The sequence below is a fragment of the Thrips palmi genome, unplaced genomic scaffold (genome assembly GCF_012932325.1).
Source record: "Thrips palmi isolate BJ-2018 unplaced genomic scaffold, TpBJ-2018v1 HiC_scaffold_12, whole genome shotgun sequence".
In the NCBI taxonomy this organism is placed as follows: Eukaryota; Metazoa; Arthropoda; class Insecta; order Thysanoptera; family Thripidae; genus Thrips; species Thrips palmi.
This window is the reverse complement of record NW_023144623.1, coordinates 5,052,366-5,066,442: the sequence shown is the minus strand read 5'-3', so window position 1 is coordinate 5,066,442 and position 14,077 is coordinate 5,052,366.

The window sequence follows — 14,077 nt, the reverse complement described above, 5'->3', positions numbered from 1 at the left end:
CGTCTCATTTATAAGTGTCGCCAAATTGCCCTGCCGGCTGGAATTGCCCGCGTCTTTGCTCCGGTAATGTTGGCAGTACACCGAGGCGCGCCGAGGCGCGGGCACGGTGGGGCCATCGTCGCGTTCCTGGAGACTCCAGGCAGACTCCAGGTAAAGTCCATGGAGACTGCGGGGAACTCCAGGGAGACTCCAGGCCGACTCCGGGGGGACTCCTGGCAGACGGACTGCTTCGGCGCAGCGCGGCGCAGCGCCACTCCGGAGCAGAGCGGGCTATTTCATGGCGTATTTTATTCGTCGTGGAACGCGCTGCTGCACGCGGCCATGAGCCGAGCCATGAGCCGAGCCATGAGCGGCCCGGGGGCGGAGAAGCAGAAGACGCCGCAAGGCCCGCAAGGGTGATGGAATATGGATTAAACATGGCCGAGTTTGCCTGCCTTGCCTGCCTGCCTGGTTTGCCATGCACTCACGGCCCCGCCTTATCCCTTTCTGATCGGTTTCGCGTCGCGGCTGGATTACAAAGCAACTTTCCCCCAAGTAGGGCTGGAGCGTGGCTGGAGCGAGACTGCAGGCTGATTCCGAGCGGGAGGATCGCGCCGTTTCGCACCCTCTACAAAACAACAACAAAAAACAAACAAAAACAATTCAACGGAAACATGGTTTTATTTACCCAGCTTTGTTTGGACACTATTCCTGCCCCACCTCACTTTCCAGCCACGTTCCGTAATCGCGCGTGCGGCACGCGCGTGTGGCCTATCACGCCGTGGCAGTCGCCAACAGGTGCGGTCGGAGCGGCCAGCCAGCCAGCCACATCCTACAGACTCCTGCTGCGAGTTTCCTCCCCCTTGCCCTTATTTCGCCCTCTGCGATTACAGTCACTCGGAGAGAGAGAGGGGGGGGGGGTGCGACCCTGGCCGCATTGCAGGATGTTTTTCCGGCGGGATGATGGTACACTGGTTGGCTTGGCACTGGCAGCGTGCCTTTGTCCACTTGAACAGAGTCTGACGGAGCCCGACGGAGACCGAGATAGAGGCCGACAGAGACCGACAGAGTCCTGGCAGCGGCGTGGCCGCAGCCCTTCGCCCTCCACAAAGCACACTCACCCCGCTGCCGCGGCTGCAGACTGATTCCCAGAGTCGTTTTCGTCGCTCAGTCTCTCTCTCTCATGGAGCGTCCTTTGAAGGTGCGACAGAGACAGAGCGACGAAAACGACGCTCGGAATCAGTCTTCTGGCCGTAGATTGACAGAGGCCACGGTGTTCCGTTTCGCCGCATTCGAAAAAGGTGTGGAGAAAGGGAAAGTGAGGGACAAGCGGAAGAATTAAAGCAGACAAAAGAGAAAGAAAGGAAAGAGAGAAAAGAGGGGGTGGTGCGGTGGCGCTGTGCACAGTGGGCCAGAAGACCGGAGGAGGCGGCCAAAATTCTAGACGCGTTTTGAGCTCCAGAGTCGCGAAATGGGACTCGAACCGAACGTGTGGCCCCACCAATGGATTGCTCTCCGAACGAGGAATCCATTGGTGGGGTCACACGTTCGTTTCGAGTCCCATTTAGCAACTCTGGAACTCAAAACGCGTCGGGAATTTATGGGCCGCCTGTACCGGTCTTCTGGCCCACTGTGCGGTGAGTCCACCAGAAAACGAAACCGCCCCCGCCTTTCCCTCGGGCTGCTGAAACGGACGGGCAGGGGCGGGGCAGGGGCGGGGCAGGGGTGGGGCAGGGGAAGGGGTCTTGTGGATTTGGTTAATACAGCTGTTCCCCGTCCGCGGTCCGCGCCCCGACCGCGGGTCGAAGGTTTGTAGTTTCTGTCGGCCACAGTGCGCGCAGCCCGGCCCAGCCACACGGCGCCGAAAAAAAGGCATAGTTGAGGCGATCAACTCCATGTTCGATAGGCTGCAGTTCGATAGCTGCAAACGGAAATCCGATACCTACAACCTATCGAACAGAGTTGTTGGCAGTTGTTGTTCACCACAACAGAGCCTTCACTGCCAAGCCAGTGGTAAGCCATTTTCAATGCAAAAATTTGGCAAGCTTTGACTTGAAATCTCCGTAAGCTCGCCAAATCTTGGCAAGCTGGGGAGCGTTTCTGGGCCAAGCTTGCCAAATTTTGGTAAATCAAAATGGCATGCCAATTTTGTGGCTTGCAAACTCACCACTGGCTTTTGCAGTGTTTGTCTGCGCGCACTCACACGGACTGCCATGGACTCGAATGAGATGAAAATCCAAGTCAGAGGGGGACGATCGGCCGAATGCAAATTGCAGCCAGTGGCATAGGCAAGCCGGTGTCTCAGCGTGGACAAGGTGCACTGGACACGGACTCAACGGACAAGACACAACACCTCACAGGCAGAGTCCAGCCTTCGAGCCGTCCAGCCCCTGCAGTCCGCAGTCCGTCTCACTGGCTAATCCATGGGGATGAGCGATGACTGATCCCCCTCCCTCCCCTCCCCTCCTCCCCTCCTTCCCCTCCCCTCCACTTGCCTTCCCACTCCCCCTCCCCCTGTCAGGCCCCCGCACCCCGATCAAAGCCCCGATACTGCTGGTGATTGATCACTAGTGCAGCGACCGTGTCGCACGGACTGAGCCCGGGGCTGGGCCCGGGGCCGGGCCCAGTCGAACAAAACTAACCAATGCCGCTGTGTCAAGCTGTCAGTCACTCCTCCGCCGACGTCAAAACGCGCGCCGATCGAGTTTTCCAGTTTTGCCAGCGACCCTCTTTTCCTCCCTTCTCTTTCTTTGTCAGTCACACTTGAAGTCGAGTGCGCGGCGCGCGGCGTCTCGTCGCGGAGCTACTTCCGGTCTGGAATAACAAAGTTGGTGTGTGCGTGGCGTCCCCGGAGAGCGATGCGTGCCAGACGGCGAGCACGAACAGTGCCTCGGACAGACAGACAGACAGGCGGACAGACAGACAGACAGACAGACAGACGGACAGACAGACAGACAGACAGACAGGCGGACAGACAGACAGACAGACAGACAGGCGGACAGACAGACAGACAGACAGACAGACAGACAGACAGACAGACAGACAGGCAGACAGGCGGACGAACAGGCTGATAGAGAGACGGGGCCCCTGCGAGGTAGGCAGCCCCGCGACTCTGGCGCGCATCGCGCGGTCTGGTCAGCTGGTTTACACCGACAGCAGACAGATTCCGAGAGTCGTTTTCGTCGCTCCGTGTGTCTCGCACTTTTGGGGCGTCCCGCATTGGTGCGAGAGAGACAGAGCGACGAAATTGACTCTCAGCATGGCTGTAGCATGCGGCGGCCTCGCCGGACCGCAGCGTGGTCCAAGGCCGGGCAGGGCGTCCGACCCCCCAGGGCCCAGGGGAGCGTCTCGGGGAGAGGGTTGCACAGTGGGCCAGATGACCGGTGACGGCGGCCGAAACTCGACGCGTTTTGAGCTCCAGAGTCGCCAAATGGGACTCGAACCGAACGTGTGACCGCACCTATGGATTGCTCTGCGAACGAGGAATCCATTGGTGGGGCCACAGGTTCGGTTCGAGTCCCATTTAGCGGCTCCGGAGCTCAAAACGCGTCTAGAAATTGGGCTGCCTCCGCCGGTCTTCTGGCCCACTGGCAGCGCCTGGCCAGACCGCGCGTCGACCGCTCCCTCCGCAGCGCCTTAAGTCCCCGGGGCAGATTAAGGCATCCTTCACAAATTACTCGGGCGAGGCGAAGCGCCGCGCAGCGCGTGGAGATCCACCCACACTGCGCCTCCTCCGCCACCTCCGCACGGCCAGCGGAGTGATTCCGAGTCTCTCTCTGTCTCTCTCGCACTCATGGGCACCCCGTATAGGTGCGAGAGAGACAGAGAGACTCTCGGATGGGTTCATTCGTTGGCCGAGGCCGCGGCTGCCCGGGGGCGGGGCCGGGCGCGGCCCACCGGGGCACCTGTAACGCGAACTGCCCGACCCGGAATCGGATTTGCGACGGCCAGCGGCCAGCCACGGCCAGCCGCACGGTTGCCATCAAATTTTCGCGGCGCCAGCGCTCTGGACCCGCCGGGCATGCGCTGCCTTCGTCGTTCAGTCTCTCTCGCACTCGGAGCGGCCCCTATGGATGCGAGAGAGACAGAGCGACGAGACTATTGGGTTTAGGTGAGCAGCACCATCGCCGTTCTGTTTCGAAGGGAGTGGGCGGTTCAAGCCGCGGCCGATTGTCCGACTGCAAATGGACATCGAGTCGAGAGATCGAGTCGAGAGATCGAGTCTAGATATTGAGTTGAGATATCAAGTTGAGAGACCAAATCGAGATGTCGAGTCAAGAAATCAAGTCGAGAGATCGAGTCGAAACACCGAGTCAAGACCGAGTGGAGAGACCGAGTCAAGAGACCGGGTCCAGATATCGAGTAGAGAGATCGAGTCGAGATCGACGATTGGAGGGAGGATGGTCTGCAGAGCGGCGCCGCCACTGCATGCAGTGTGGACGTGGACTTCCGGCGAGTGAACTCAGTGAGCGGCCTCGCCGGAGGCTAGGCCTGGATTAAAGTTTTCTTTCTTCCTCCTCTTAAGCAAGTTGTTTTAAAAGTTGTTTTTCTTTCATGACCACGGAACAGGTCAGCCCTCCTACGCTTGCCGAGCGAAAAACCACGCGCCCTTCGATTCTGTACATATTTGCACTGCTGACGTGGAGTGGTTTTTCGTGTGCAAAAAATGGAAAAGAATTTTAATCCTTAGGACGATGTTTTTTTCGCGGCCGCGACGGGACAGCGCTATTTCACCCGAGCCATAGTCGTTTCTGCTTCTTTTGTCTCTTTCTCCTTTCTAGTGGCGGAGTACTCCCGGCAAGATAAATGGCGCGCCGAATTACTGCGCGCCGAGAAGGCCAAGAAGGCCGAGAAGATGTTCGTTTTTGCATTTCCAGCTGCCTGGCTTCCCTTATCTCGGACCGCATCACCTGCCGGGGAGAGCTCGAAAAAAAAAGGAGGGGAGAGAGGGGAGAGAGAGAGAGGGGAGAGGGGGAGAGGGGAGAGAGAAGAGAGGAGAGAGAGAGAAAAGAGAGAGAGGGAGAGAGAGAGAGAGAGAGAGTGTCCGAATTACAACAAAGGAGGACGTGGAGGAGGAAAGGGAGCGCAAAAACGGAATGAGGTGTGGGCTGCCGCCGCTGCCGCCAGTGAGCCGGCAGCGAATCAATGCTGGAAAAACAACGGGGGGAAGGGGGAGGGGGGCAAGGAGTGTCCAAAGCCGATAACACAGCGCGCGGGCGGCGCGGCCGAAGCAGTAATATCGTTGCGAGATCCCGCCTTGCGCCGCCATCGCCATGGCAGACACATTCCGCGAGTGCTTCTGACATATCAGTGGCTCCGCCGTTAAAGTTCTCCTGTTCTTCGTCGGCGGCCCGGTTCGCCCCGGTCCCCCCCCCTCCCCCCCCCCCCTTTGCTCCCCCCAGGGAACTCACCCCCTCCCCCCCCCCCCCACCCCTTTTCCAAAAAGGTCCCCTTTTTTACCCCCTCCCCGGAAACCCCCGCCCCCCTTTTTTTGGGAAAAAAAAGGCCCGGTGGGGGGAAACGGGGGAACCCCCTTAAAAAAAAAAAATTAATCCCCCTCCCCCCTGGGGCGGGCCCTGGAAAAAATAAATTTGGGGGGAAAAAGGGCGGGGCCTCCCCTGGGCGGGGCCCCGGGGCCCCCCGGGGCCCGGCCCCCGGGGTAAAATTTTTGCCCCCCCCCTTTTTTGGAATTCCCCCCAAACAAGGCCCCCACCCCCTTTTGCCCCCCTTTGCCCCCCGGCACCCCGCCCAAAGGGCCCCTTGCCCCGAAAAACCGCCGAAAAAAAACCCGGGGCGGAAGGCCCGAAAATTTTTTTTTCGTTTGTTTCCTTTCCTTGGGGAAAAACGAAAATTTAAGGGGAAAGACCCCCCAACCCTCGGCTTGGGGGAAAATTTTGCGGGCCCCCCCCCCCAAACAGGCCCGGGAAGGAAAGGGGGGACCACCCCCCCTTTTTCAAGGGGAAAACCAAAAAAGGGAAAGGGGGGCAAAAGGAAAAAAAACCGGGGAAAATTTCCCCAAAATTCCAAAGGGGCCCAAACGGGGCCCAAAAAAATGCGGCCGAAAGGGGCGGAACCCAAGCTGGGAAACGCCTTTGAAAAGGGGGGGGTGGCCCAGTCCCGAAAAACACCGCCGGGGGTTTTCGACCCCGGGCGCCGCCTTCATTCCCATTTGGCCAAAAAATTTTTTTGACCGGGGCCCAAAAAACCCCCTGTCGGGGGGCCAATTCCCGGGCCTTAAAACAGACCCGTACGCAAAAAGTTTTTTTTTAAAAAAATTTAAAACAAGCCGTTTAAAACCTTTATGTAAAAAAAAGGCCTTTTTCCACATTTTCAAAGTTTTTCCCCAAACCCCCAAAAAGGTCTCCCCCACTTTAAGCCGGTTTTAAAAACACCTTAAAAACCCTTCTTACATTTAAAACCTTCCCCTCAAACTTTAAACCAAATTTTTTTCCCCAAATTTTAAAAATTTTAATTTTAAACAATTGGTTCCCACAAGAAGTTTTCCCCGGGGGATTGGGAATACCGTTTCCCACGGCCCCTTATTTCAAAAAGGGCCCCCCCTTGGGGTTTAATAAGGGAAAAAGCAAAGGCTAAAATTGTGGCCTCCCCCCCCCCTTTTTCCGGGGCCGGGGCCACAGGGAAAACCCTTTTCCAAGGGTTTTTAACCAAAGGCGGGCCCCCCCGGGTTTTTCCCCTTTTTTAGTTTAAAATTTTTCCCGGGTACCACGGGGGGGGCCAAAAAGGGAAAGGGGGCACAGGGGGAAAAAGGGGATAATTTTGGGTTCCCCTTAAGTAGCCGCGAGCCGGTCGAGCGGGGCGGGGCGGGGCGGGGCAGGACCGACGGTTTGCTCGCCACAAACGGAAATTCGACAACAATGTTCCAGCGGTTTTGTTATTATTTCGCAGCGGGCTTCGGCAATGTGTGCCTTGTGTCTTGATGGGGTTTGGAAAAGGGGTGGGGGAGCGGGGTCGTCGCCAGGCGGTGCTGATTGCGGTTCGGGATGATTCGATTTGCATGGCCGCCGCCGCCCGCCACGTCGTCGCCCCGACACTGTTACTCGCACGCCACTGTGCCACTATGCGCACGCAGCCTGGCCGCACTATTCGCACGTCAGGCTCCACTATTCGCACGCGAGCCCGCCAGCCCGCAAGCCCGCGGGCCTATCGAACCGAGTTTGCTGCGCTAATTGGTCGAGCAGCGGATCAGCCGACGACGTGGGTTCTTCGAAGGGTTGTTACCGCTGGGAAAATGTGGTCCAAAAAAGTAGAGCAGGGAAAAAATACCAGCAAAAAAAACCACACCAAAAACTATGTTTAGAGAAGGCGTGAGGAGGGCTTCTTGGCACCCGCGCGCGTGCGCAAGAAAGTTAGCAGAATTTGGAGAGAGGGGGACGGGGAGGGGGAGGCCAGACACGTGCGCGGGAACAACACTGTAAACTGCTTTAAGTTGACCGGGCTCGGCGTTAGTTGGTGCACTGGCCACGGGGGCGCCTCGGTCGCATTAGCAGCAGCACATGCCGCACAGTGGGCCAGAAGACCAGTGGAGGCGACCAAAACTCTAGACGCGTTTTGAGCTCCAGAGTCGCTAGATGGAACTCGAACCGAACGTGTGACCCCACCAATGGATTGCTCTCCGAACGAGGAATTCATTGGTGGGGTCACACGCTCAGTTCGAGTTCCATTTAGCGACTCTGGAGCTCAAAACGCGTCTAGAGTTTTGGCCGCCTCCACCGGCCTTCTGGCCCACCGTGCTGTAAGCGGGATATCCTACTCCCCGGATTGAGTTACTCCCCAGTACACCATCCCTAGGGACAATGTACTCCCCCCCTTTGGGGGAGTACACCATCCCTGGGGGTAGTGTACTCCCCTACCTCGAGAGGGGGGGGGTACATTGACCCTAGGGATAGTGTACTCCCCCGGGGGTACACTATCCCTAGAGTGAAGGTACTCCCCCCCTCTTGAGGGGGGGGTACATTGGCCCTAGGGATGGTGTACTCCCCCACCAGCAGGGGAGTACTTGGTCCCTAGGGATAATGTACTCCCCCAAATGGCAGACGTCATAGGGCAGATGCCGTTGTCGGGTTGGTTGGGTTGGGTTTTCCTTGCATCGACGGAAGGCTACTTAATATTCTAAATCTAAACTGTCCAACCAATCCTAACCAAACCTAACGGGCTCGGGATAGATCTTACTCTACTCGCGACGGATGTTACCCCACTCTCGACAGATATTATAATCAAACATAATGGTCCAACCAGTCCTAAACCCAACGGGCTCCTCACAGATCTCAAGGGCGCCGGAAGTGGGGTGCGGGGGGGGGGACCCGCCCCCCCCCCCCCCCCCAAACTGGTGGGGGGGGCATCGCCCCCCCCCCCTTTCAGACACTGAAGTGCCATTTTGAGCTCAAAAAGAGAAAAAAAAAATAGCAAAGTCGCAAAATTTTTTGATTTTTTGGGTTCTTGCTCGCTTCGCTCGCAGGTTTTCTTAAATTTTTCCCCCATTATTTTGCCGTTTGGCTCGCTTCGCCCACCCAAAAAAGCGTGTGATTAAGCTCTAAAAATGGCAAAAGTTGTGTTAAAGTCTAGAATTGTGTGAATTTTCGCTTTAAGCTCGCTTCGCTCGCTGGATTTGGAACACTATTAGAGAAGTCTAAACCGTATTGGGGTTGCCCCTTACCCGGGAGGCAACCCCAAAAATTTTTTATAAAAATTTCGCCCCCCCCCCACCAGAAAGTACTTCCGGCGGCCCTGGACGCTGGCACAGCCTCGCTGTTTGACGCTGGCACAGCCTCGCTGTTTGACGCTGGCACAGGGGGCCCCCGCCCCGTTTGAGGCTGGCACAGCCTCGCTGTTTGACGCTGGCACAGCCTCGCTGTGGGAGGCTGGCACAGCCTCGCTGTTTGGCGCTGGCACAGCCTCGCTGTTTGACGCTGGCACAGCCTCGCTGTTTGAGGCTGGCACAGCCTCGCTGTGTGAGGCTGGCACAGCCTCGCTGTTTGACGCTGGCACAGCCTTGCTGTTTGACGCTGGCACAGCCTCGCTGTTTGACGCTGGCACAGCCTCGCTGTTTGACGCTGGCACAGCCTCGCTGTTTGACGCTGGCACAGCCTCGCTGTTTGACGCTGGCAAAGCCTCGCTGTGTGAGGCTGGCACAGCCTCGCTGTTTGACGCTGGCACAGCCTCGCTGTTTGACGCTGGCACAGCCTCGCTGTGTGAGGGTGGCACAGCCTCGCTGTTTGACGCTGGCACAGCCCGCTGTTTTACGCTGGCACAGCCTCGCTGTTTGGTGGAAGGGGCTGGCACAGCCTCGCTGTTTGACGCTGGCACAGCCTCGCTGTTTTACGCTGGCACAGCCTCGCTGTGTGAGGGTGGCACAGCCTCGCTGTTTGACGCTGGCACAGCCTCGCTGTTGGGGGGTGGCACAGCCTCGCTGTTTGACGCTGGCACAGCCTCGCTGTTTGACGCTGGCACAGCCTCGCTGTTTTGGAAGGGGGGGTGGCACAGCCTCGCTGTGTGAGGCTGGCACAGCCTCGCTGTTTGACGCTGGCACAGCCTCGCTGTTTGACGCTGGCACAGCCTCGCTGTTTGACGCTGGCACAGCCTCGCTGTTTGAGGGTGGCACAGCCTGCCCTCCGCCCCGTGGGAGGGTGGCACAGCCTCGCTGTTTGAAGCTGGCACAGCCTCGCTGTTTGACGCTGGCACAGCCTCGCTGTTTGACGCTGGCACAGCCTCGCTGTTTGAGGGTGGGACAGCCTCGCTGTTTGACGCTGGCACAGCCTCGCTGTTTTACGCTGGCACAGCCTCGCTGTTTTAGCTGGCACAGCCTCGCTGTTTGACGCTGGCACAGCCTCGCTGTTTGACGCTGGCACAGCCTCGCTGTTTGACCCTGGCAAAGCCTCGCTGTGTGAGGCTGGCACAGCCTCGCTGTTTTACGGGCACAGCCTCGCTGTTTGACGCTGGCACAGCCTCCTGTGTGAGGCTGGCACAGCCTCGCTGTTTGACGCTGGCACAGCCTCGCTGTTTGACGCTGGCACAGCCTCGCTGTTTGACGCTGGCACAGCCTCGCTGTTTGAGGCTGGCACAGCCTCGCTTTTTGACGCTGGCACAGCCTCGCTGTTTGACGCTGGCACAGCCTCCTGTTTGAGGGTGGCACAGCCTCGCTGTTTGACGCTGGCACAGCCTCGCTGTTTGACGCTGGCACAGCCTCGCTGTTTGAGGGTGGCACAGCCTCGCTGTTGAGGGTGGCACAGCCTCGCTGTTTGACGCTGGCACAGCCTCGCTGTTTGACGCTGGCACAGCCTCGCTGTTTGACGCTGGCACAGCCTCGCTGTTTGACGCTGGCACAGCCTCGCTGTTTGACGCTGGCACAGCCTCGCTGTTTTACGCTGGCACAGCCTCGCTGTTTGACGCTGGCACAGCCTCGCTGTTTGAGGGTGGCACAGCCTCGCTGTTTGACGCTGGCACAGCCTCGCTGTTTGACGCTGGCACAGCCTCGCTGTTTGACGCTGGCACAGCCTCGCTGTTTGACGCTGGCACAGCCTCGCTGTTGAGCTGGCACAGCCTCGCTGTTACAGCCTCGCTGTTTGACGCTGGCACAGCCTCGCTGTTTGACGCTGGCACAGCCTCGCTGTTTGACGCTGGCACAGCCTCGCTGTTGAGCTGGCACAGCCTCGCTGTTTGACGCTGGCACAGCCTCGCTGTTTGACGCTGGCACAGCCTCGCTGTTCGCTGGCACAGCCTCGCTGTTTGACGCTGGCACAGCCTCGCTGTTTGACGCTGGCACAGCCTCGCGTGTGAGCTGGCACAGCCTCGCTGTTTGACGCTGGCACAGCCTCGCTGTTTGACGCTGGCACAGCCGCTGTTGGGCTGGCACAGCCTCGCTGTTTGACGCTGGGGGCACAGCCTCGCTGTTTGACGCGGCACAGCCTCGCTGTTTGACGCTGGCACAGCCTCGCTGTTTGACGCTGGCACAGCCTCGCTTTGACGCTGGCACAGCCTCGCTGTTTGACGCTGGCACAGCCTCGCTGTTTGACGCTGGCACAGCCACCAGCCTCGCTGTTTGACGCTGGCACAGCCTCGCTGTTTGACGCTGGCACAGCCTCGCTGTTTGACGCTGGCACAGCCTCGCTGTTTGACGCTGGCACAGCCTCGCTGTTTGACGCTGGCACAGCCTCGCTGTTTGACGCTGGCACAGCCTCGCTGTTTGACGCTGGCACAGCCTCGCTGTTTGACGCTGGCACAGCCTCGCTGTTTGACGCTGGCACAGCCCTGTTGAGCGGCACAGCCTCGCTGTTTGACGCTGGCACAGCCTCGCTGTTTGACGCTGGCGCCTCGCTGTTTGACGCTGGACAGCCTCGCTGTTTGACGCTGGCACAGCCTCGCTGTTTGACGCTGGCACAGCCTCGCTGTTTTACGCTGGCACAGCCTCGCTGTTTGACGCTGGCACAGCCTCGCTGTTTGACGCTGGCACAGCCTCGCTGTGTGAGGCTGGCAAGCCTCGCTGTTTGACGCTGGCACAGCCTCGCTGTTTGACGCTGGCACAGCCTCGCTGTTGAGCTGGCACAGGGCCCCGCACCGGCCGGGGGGGGGGGGGGGGGGGGGGGGGGGGGGGGGGGGGGGGGGGGCTGTTTGACGCTGGCACAGCCTCGCTGTTTGACGCTGGCACAGCCTCGCTGTTTGACGCTGGCACAGCCTCGCTGTGTTTAGGCTGGCACAGCCTCGCTGTTTGACGCTGGCACAGCCTCGCTGTTTGACGCTGGCACAGCCTCGCTGTTTGACGCTGGCACAGCCTCGCTGTTTGACGCTGGCACAGCCTCGCTGTTTGACGCTGGCACAGCCTCGCTGTTTGACGCTGGCACAGCCTCGCTGTTTGACGCTGGCACAGCCTCGCTGTTTGACGCTGGCACAGCCTCGCTGTTTGACGCTGGCACAGCCTCGCTGTTTGACGCTGGCACAGCCTCGCTGTTTGACGCTGGCACAGCCTCGCTGTTTGACGCTGGCACAGCCTCGCTGTTTGACGCTGGCACAGCCTCGCTGTGTGAGGCTGGCACAGCCTCGCTGTTGAGCTGGCACAGCCTCGCTGTTTGACGCTGGCACAGCCTCGCTGTTTGACGCTGGCACAGCCTCGCTGTTTGACGCTGGCACAGCCTCGCTGTTGAGCTGGCACAGCCTCGCTGTTTGACGCTGGCACAGCCTCGCTGTTTGAGCTGGCACAGCCTCGCTGTTTGACGCTGGCACAGCCTCGCTGTTTGACGCTGGCACAGCCTCGCTGTTGACGCTGGCACAGCCTCGCTGTTTGACGCTGGCACAGCCTCGCTGTTTGAGCTGGCACAGCCTCGCTGTTTGACGCTGGCACAGCCTCGCTGTGTGAGGCTGGCACAGCCTCGCTGTTTGACGCTGGCACAGCCTCGCTGTTTGACGCTGGCACAGCCTCGCTGTGTGAGCTGGCACAGCCTCGCTGTTTGACGCTGGCACAGCCTCGCTGTTTGACGCTGGCACAGCCTCGCTGTTGAGGCTGGCACAGCCTCGCTGTTTGACGCTGGCACAGCCTCGCTGTTTGACGCTGGCACAGCCTCGCTGTTTGACGCTGGCACAGCCTCGCTGTTTGACGCTGGCACAGCCTCGCTGTTTGACGCTGGCACAGCCTCGCTGTTTGACGCTGGCACAGCCTCGCTGTTTGACGCTGGCACAGCCTCGCTGTTTGACGCTGGCACAGCCTCGCTGTTTGACGCTGGCACAGCCTCGCTGTTTGACGCTGGCACAGCCTCGCTGTTTGAGCTGGCACAGCCTCGCTGTTTGACGCTGGCACAGCCTCGCTGTTTGACGCTGGCACAGCCTCGCTGTTTGACGCTGGCACAGCCTCGCTGTTTGACGCTGGCACAGCCTCGCTGTTTGACGCTGGCACAGCCTCGCTGTTTGACGCTGGCACAGCCTCGCTGTTTGACGCTGGCACAGCCTCGCTGTTTGACGCTGGCACAGCCTCGCTGCTTTGACGCTGGCACAGCCTCGCTGTTGACGCTGGCACAGCCTCGCTGTTTGACGCTGGCACAGCCTCGCTGTTTGACGCTGGCACAGCCTCGCTGTTTGACGCTGGCACAGCCTCGCTGTTTGACGCTGGCACAGCCTCGCTGTTTGACGCTGGCAAGCCTCGCTGTTTGAGGCTGCACAGCCTCGCTGTTTGACGCTGGCACAGCCTCGCTGTTTGACGCTGGCACAGCCTCGCTGTTTGACGCTGCCACCTCGCTGTGTGGGGGTACAGCCTCGCGTTAGTGGCACCCCGGGAGTAAAATTTTATTCCTCGGTCAATTTTAACCTCCCCCCCTTTCTTGGTAGGGGAGTACATGTATCCCAGGGATGGGGTTCTCTCCCTAGGGACCAAGTACACTCCCTGCTGGTGGGGGAGTAAAATTGGTCACTGGGGAGTACTTTGGGCCCCGGCGGAGACCTCCTGTCCCTGGGACAGTGGAAAACACCCCCCTTTGCGCCGCCTCCCACCGTCCCAGGGGGACTCCCGACCGGCGGGGCGGGGGGGGTACGTTGCCCCGGGATAGTGAGGGAAAGTCTCACTTTGCTAGGCAATTACCCCCCCCTTTAGGTCGGGGGCGGTAAGTGTGTTTCCTAATGATTATTGGGAGACCTTTCCTTTTGGGAGGGGTTTTGGGAGTCAAGGTGACGAGTTATCCCCGCCCAGCCTGCCTGTGCAGCCTGGGGCACATGTCGGCATAACTCACGCCCTGCGCGCTGCCCCGTCCCAGCCGGGGACTCCCGAGGGGCGGGGCGGCGGGGGGTGAGGCGTGGGTTGTGGGAAGCTCTCATTTGCTCACGGCACTTCACCATCATTAGGTGCCGGTAAGTTGTTGAATGATTATTGTCTGCCTTTCCCTTTTTTTGGGAGGGGTTGGCAATCTTGTTGTCACCGTCTTGCGGTGTCCGTGGAGTTTGGCGACCGGGCGGAGAGAACGCAGGAGAAGTGTCGCCAGGCTCCGGCCAAATGTTCCATGTCATAACCTCTTCCTTCGCGCTTTCTGTCCTCTGCGGAGCCATGCCTTTTCTGTCTCACTCGCACTGCGAGTGTTCTGTATACCCGTGCGATAGGGAAAGA